We start from the raw sequence: 7,396 nt of genomic DNA on the forward strand, positions 1-7,396 counted from the left end.
GTTAGCTTTGGGAAAGATGCGGGAGCGGCAGAAGGGAGTGACTTTGAATTTGAAATTTGGACAGGGCGGGAAACCCTTCAATAGATAGGCGAACCAGGGGGAGGGTGGAAAGGACAAATCCTGAGACTTCCCTAATTCTTTTGAGGCAAATGGAAAGGACCCAACGGATGGGGACCCACAAGCTGGTGACAAGCCTCTCGATCCTGATTGGGGGAATGGAGAATCATATGCTGGAGATGGCCCAAAGCAGGGACCTATTTGAAGGGACAATGGTCAAACCAATTGGAAAGTCCTCACTCCCTCCAATTCATCATATCTGAGAACTAGAAAAGAGTAGATTTTCTATTGAAGTTCAAGATCCAATGATTGAGCATAATATTAACCTTATGGCAATGACTCTAGTTGGAAAATTTCTGAGCCCAAGGCTGAATATTGATGTTGTCAAAGAGTTTACAAAATGTAAATGGGCACTTAAAGGTCAAGTGGAGATCACTGCTATGTCCAAAAGTGTGTTGTTGATGGCCTTTTCATGTAAGGAAGAAATGTCAAGGGTGATTGGTGATGGTCCTTGGTTTATTAGAAAATCAATGCTTTGCTAGAAAAAGTGATCACCTACGATGGACCTTGTTGGCTTGATTATGATTTTTGTATTTGATGACTGTATGTGTTGTCCTTCATGGCACACACATATGTTCTAATTATCATAGTCATCTTAGTATACCAGTTAAGGTAAACTGGTACTATTGAGTCATTGTATTGTTAACCGGTATCATATGTATGAAGATGTCTACCCGGTATATATAGATAACCGATATATGTAGACAAGACAATCGATTTTGATTAGATATAGAGTTACTATTTTTGAGATACAGTAGATAAATTTAATGAGGCGCATGGAGACAATCACCTAGTATGAATTCAAGTGAATCGGTCTATGAGTTTGAAGCGGTCAACACTTAACTAGTATCATGTTCTAACTAGTTTTCCTATTTTGTGTGATGAGTTATCACCGATTGTGATGTGCTACTATTAACCGACACTATAGTGATGATTTGTGTCATGTTAAGGGAGATTGTTTAGATTCATTGAACCTAGGAAATTGTATCAAGGTTTAGGAGCCAATGGGAAATCTAATATCTATAAAAAGACATTGTGATGAGATATTTGATATAGAAGATACAAGTTATGTTATGAGCTGGATTTGATACAATTTGTTGAAGGAATTGTAGAGTATTTCGGTGATGTAGTAATGTATGTGCATAAAAGGATCTAAACCAGTAGAATGTGCTATTCTTAAATCATTCCCATTGTTGTTCTCTAACAATTATAGCAGTAAAATCCCTTAACCGAGCAAGCTCTAGCAAGCTTCATTGTATGAATCCTCTAACAAGGTAATTCATTAACTTGGATCTAAATCCTCAACCGAGGTTACCTTTAACCAGGTATAGAACCTAATAGGGCTTGAGATCTCTAACACAATCTGCTCCTAACAAAGCATTTGTAGACCTTAACCTGTCAGTTATCTATTTTTGTAGATAGTTAACTTGTGAGTTCCATCTCACCGTGGTTTTTCCCAATTGGGTTTTCCACGTAAATATTTGTGTTATGGTGAATGTTTTTCTTATGGTGAATGATTTTATAACACTTTGGATTATATGCAAAGTCATTGGTAAACTAGTTAAATGTTTTTACCAATCTGTAATTAAACTGCTACTGTTTTTGCTTTCACTGATTCACCCCCCCCTCTTAGTGCTTTATAAGTTTATTAATTGGTATCAGAGCCTAACTTCCTTAAGGCTTAACCACTTGGAAGGAAACCCTAAAACCATTATGGGGGATATGAGTTATAGAGAGATGGCTAGAGATCTTTCTTAAACTAAGGATGAGCTAGAAACCCTAACAGGGAAATTCAAGGCTTCACAAGAAAAAAGGAAAGAATTAATAGAGCAATTATGTGAGATCTATGACATCATCTCTTCACATGAGGTGAACATTGATGTACTGGTTGAAGAACTGGAGATATTGAATGGTGAGAAACTTAACCTAAGGAGAGAACTTGAAGCCCTTACAATCTGTATGATTCAATAACATGAAGCTAGGAGGGTAGCTAAACACTGGATCAAAGATAAGGAGTATGAAATCTTTAAGATCAAGTAGGAGAATGCAACTCTATATGAACACGGGCATGAGTAAAAAGAAGAAAAAGAAGCATTACAGTCAGATCTCTAAATAGAAATGTCTCTTAGAGAGACTCTTATGAAGCAAAATGAAGATCTTACAAATGAACTTGCTAAGACCAATGAGAAGCTTGATAACTTTAACAATCATTTCAACTATAAAAACTATTAAGTGGGACATTTCGAGTTCATCGCTAACACTTATCACAAATTTGGGAGATGTTTCAATTTCAGCACCTCTATCCAACTAGCTCATAACATCACACATGCAAATGAATACAATTTTTTTTCTATATAGATCATCTTTTGGCAAAAACATAACTGCTACCTCACTTCTTCATATTCATATGCATATTAAGTTTATTGAAAAATTAAAATATTAACTTATACTTTTGTTGCCATTATAGGAATCCTTTCAATTTAATGACTAATTACTCCCTAATTGTGACAAATGACATTGTTAAAATATATTATGAAGAAATGGTATATGATTTGGTTGTATATAATTATTAAATTATATTTGTAAATAAAAAACATCCCTCAAATTTACTGTCAATGAAAAGTGGAACCTACTTTTAGACATTAAGGATTGGAGTGTAAAATTGTAAGAATATGAATATTATTACAAGTGTCCAAAAACCTAAAATATAAATATTATCAGTTTCTATAAATTTTTTTATTTAAAATTTTAACTAGATTTTTTACTACATTTAACAATTGAATCTCCAACATTAAAATCATATTCTACTTTCAAAGGAATCATTTTATCCATAATTAGTACAAAGAGGTTAAACAAGTGCACATTGATAACACATGTATATATTATTATAATTGTCTGATGCAAACATAAGTGAGATCCACCCATTTGGAATATTACAAACCATACTAAAGTTTGTAAGAATTCTGAAGTTGCCTCAAATATGTAAGTCCTTGCTTCCCATCGTTGATTTTATTTTGAATATTTAAACATATTTTTTAAGCACAATAAACAAAATAATCTATGTTTTCATATATTCAATATACTAAAGGTGAAAAGGTTGAACCTTTTTTAATTGACTTTCCAAATTGTTTTCTTCATTATTTGTAAATTGATAAAATTCATGTCTTTTATTTTCCATATGCAAATCAATTAGCACTACCCTTGCTAGTTTAATATGTTATCAAACTAGTTTTGGCACTTGTCAAAATACAACTACAAATTATGACTTTGAATTATGAAATCTATTCTTATGGATTAATATCAAATCCTTATAGATATTAAGATAGTTTGATATCAAGATGACATTGAGATGGTGTGATGGTTAAGTTATGGTGTTGTTATTAATGACACGGGTTCAAATTCAATTGGTGTGTCATTTTTGAATGCTTTATTGAGCATGAAGTCTCGCATTTATGATGTTAACAATTCATAATTCTGAATCAAAAGCATTTACCCCTTTTTTAGGAGAGAGAGAGAGAGAGAGAGAGAGAGAGAGAGAGAGAGAGAGAGAGAGAGAGAATTTGATATAATCATGCATGATCATTTTAAAGTACCATGTTTCCACCTATTGCATGCATTTTTTAGTTTTCAAGTAACTTCACAAAATAATGAATTTTGAAAAATGCAAAATTACAAAATTGTAATCTTAAAAAAATGATTTTAGGTATCTCATTTATAAACAATATCTATTCAAGAGTTTTAAACAAATTTGCATGGATTGTAAGACTACACGACTTTATGACTTCATTCAAATTTGATTCAAAATTTCAAGATGCCCATATTTAAATCCTAATCACATGTACAACCAAGGGCCAAACAAACATCTTACTAGACAAAAATAGCTTAGTTTGTTTCCTGAATCACCTAAAACTAAAAATATCTGATTAAGCATAAATAATACATTTCTATATAATGCTTACATGACCTTTGAAAAAGTTATATGACCAACAAACTATAACTTGATGGATTTTTTTTTGTTTCAATATACTATACTGTATTTGAAAATGTCTTGATATTTTAAACTCAAATAATATATTAACATATATTCCAACATGTAATAATATGACAACCAAATAAATTAATTTATGAATATATTCCAATAACAAAATCTAACGACGATAAAATTCCCATTTTGTTTTAATTAAATTGACGACATGCATTATTCAACAAACAGAAGGTTGATAATATACATTTCCAACCTTGTCTTTAGTCAAATAGTGCAACCACTTCAACAATGGAATTTGAGAGAAACCTCTTTCTAGTTCATATAGTATAGAGGATGAATGTGCTGGCAATAGTGTTTGTTTTTTCACGGCACCCCATCTCTATGAAGATTCCTTCCTCACAACAGACGTAGCCAGTAATTATTGTTTACAGGTTTAGGCTGGCAATAGTGTTGGGTTTCTCTATGAAGATTCCTTCCTCACAACCGACAATTATGATTGATAGTATCTTTGCGATATACCTGGCAATAGAGTTGTTCTGAATCTTTGCTAGATACCTGCTCGCCCAATCAGACAGTGAAAAGAAATGAATCGAGAAAGTAACTCACAATGTTCTAATTATTTGCGTCATCTAATCCGCCTCTCTCATGTCTTTTCCTTTAATCACATCAGACAAACAATAATCTCCTTATAAAAGAAAACGTTCCTCTGGACACTGCTCACAACACTCCACTTTCAAGCTATAATCAGTAATTCCCAGGCACCATGCAGTTTTATATCAAGATCTACGTCTCCTTGATTTTGTTATTTCTCCCTACGTCACTGTGTAAGTTTTCAAATAGTTTTGTCACATTTTTTGCTAATTTCGGTTTTCTACATTGTTTGGCGACTTGATTACGCGCACTCTTACTTCTAAACGATTCTGTGCAGGTGGTAACGGCAAATTATTGAGGGAATACATAGGTGGCGAAGGCCTCAACGTCAAATTCTCCGATGTGCCGATCAATGAGAATATTGAGGTCCATTCTATTCTGTCATTTGCCATCGACTACACCAGCTCTGCTCGCTTTCCCTCTCCAACAAACGGCAAATTTAACGTCTTCTGGGACACCCAAAATCTGAGCCCTGCGGACGTGTTGGAGATTAAGTCGAAGCATAAGAATGTCAAATTTGCTGTCAGCCTAGGCGGTGACGTGACAGGAGATAACAATGCTGTACAGTTCAATCCATCTTCTGTGTCTTCATGGATTAGCAACGCAGTTTCTTCTCTCACTGAGATAGTCAAGCAATACCATCTGGATGGCATCGACATTGACTACGAGCATTTTGATCATTCCGATCCCAATACATTTGCTAAGTGTATTGGGGAATTAATCTTGCAGGTGAAGCAGAAAAAGGTCATCTCCATGGCGTCCATTGCTCCGTTTGAAGATGAAGGCCCCGTGCAGTCTCATTATAATGCACTGTGGAGGAACTATGGTCGATTCATAGACTAGGTGAATTTTCAGTTCTATGCCTACGATAGGAGTACCTCTGTCAAGCAATTTCTCGAGTACTTCGACACTCAAGCCTCTAATTACAAGGGCGGGAAATTATTAAGCAGCTTCAGTACAGATAACGGTTCAGATGGCCTCACACCAGACAAAGGATTCTTTGACGCATGCAGAGAATTGAAGAAAAGAAGGAAGCTTGAGGGTATATTCATCTGGTCTGCTGACGACTCCAAAAAGTATGACTTCAAATATGAAGTGGAAGCTGAAGCAATCTTGGCCTCCGACTGATAACCAGGACCAATGCAACTTGCATCCCCGAAATGGAAAATTTAATCTAAGGTGAATGAATAAATCAACCATGGAAAGCATCAAATAAATAAGAGCCTAAAGTAGGCTGAGTCTACATCACCAATACAATTGATTTAGTAAAACTCGATTACAACTCTATACCAGTTCTTTGTTTTCCTCATGAACAATTTTTTGATTGAAGCAAATATTACTAAGAGAAAATCTTTTAAATGTTCTGTTTTAGAAAATGCTTAAAATTTGGATACATGGTAACATACGTGCTTATATATTTCTTTTCTGTTCATTCTCACTCCTTTCATTCAAACTGTTTCAAATAACTGTTTTTTCCCTAACATAGTTAATCATATGCTTGACTCCCTAATGCCTATACTTTCTTGCTTGTGTGAATGGCATTCTCCTTGTTTCGTTTTGTTTAATTGCCAAAATATCATGCAGATACAAGGGAATGCACAGGAAGAACTGTACGTAAGATCACCTAACGGTTACTTTGTCCCAACGCTTAATCTATCAATGTCTTTAATATGTTCAGGTACAATGTAATAACTCCTATCAAGCAATTAAAGTTAAATAGTTTTGTTATTGATTCTAAGTGGAGATCTAAAAGAGAGTTCTATGAGCGTTTGTATCATGTTTTAGTCTATTGTCAATCTTATATCACTCCACAGTTTTGTACTCTCTTATATTTATTGTAGACCTTTTTGATAGTCATTTATGTGGCCACAAACTATGTCAGCTTAGGAATTTCTATCTGTGATAAAGCCCTTGGTAGATTTGAGTAACAAAACCACTCAAAATGTATCCTCATCATTTTCTCCTAGAATATTCTATAATGTGTGTGATTTGATTATCTAGTGGATGCCGTATAACAAATTCCTAACTTAGATAATGCATACAATTGATTATAACATTTTATTTTGATAGGAAATTTTATTAGGAAAGCTCTTCTCAAAAGAAGACGTCGTGAATAGGTTAAAAAGAATTAGACCTCGCATGTGTTATGTTTGATACTTCTCAAAACATTATTAAGATGTTTCCTTTTCTTATTTTATAATACTATCATCAAGTCTGGCTCATGACATGCTCATATGTCTTTCTTACTCTTTAAGTTGTAGAGAGGTAGTTTAATGATTTCATATAAAAGGTGCTTCATGTCCTTCTGTGGCTTGAATTTTTAGGGTAACCTTTATCTTGTTAGAATTATTTGACTACTACTAACACTATAAGAATACTTATTTGTGTTCAACGAGGTGTATTCTATCAACATCAGTCTCCAACTATGTATATATTGAGATAGATCTTTCTACTTACCTAAAATAGTCTATAGATATCTAGATTGGATGTCCAGACTACACCCACCATATGCTTTACTTTAACTTTCTTATTATTTAATGCAACTATTTAGAGTATAAGATTAAAAATAGGTACATACACTAGTGGTTAACATGTCAAAAATAATGCTAATCCTATCCACCTTGCTACTCAAGTATAACCAAG

General features: G+C 33.8%; 1 pseudogene; it reads left to right on the top strand.

The window, feature by feature from the left end:
• Nucleotides 1–392: 392 nt before the first annotated feature.
• On the top strand, nucleotides 393–5,881 carry LOC131034163 (chitinase 2-like; annotated as a pseudogene).
• Nucleotides 5,882–7,396: the final 1,515 nt, after the last annotated feature.

Source organism: Cryptomeria japonica, chromosome 1 (genome assembly GCF_030272615.1).
Source record: "Cryptomeria japonica chromosome 1, Sugi_1.0, whole genome shotgun sequence".
NCBI classification, from domain to species: domain Eukaryota; kingdom Viridiplantae; phylum Streptophyta; class Pinopsida; order Cupressales; family Cupressaceae; genus Cryptomeria; species Cryptomeria japonica.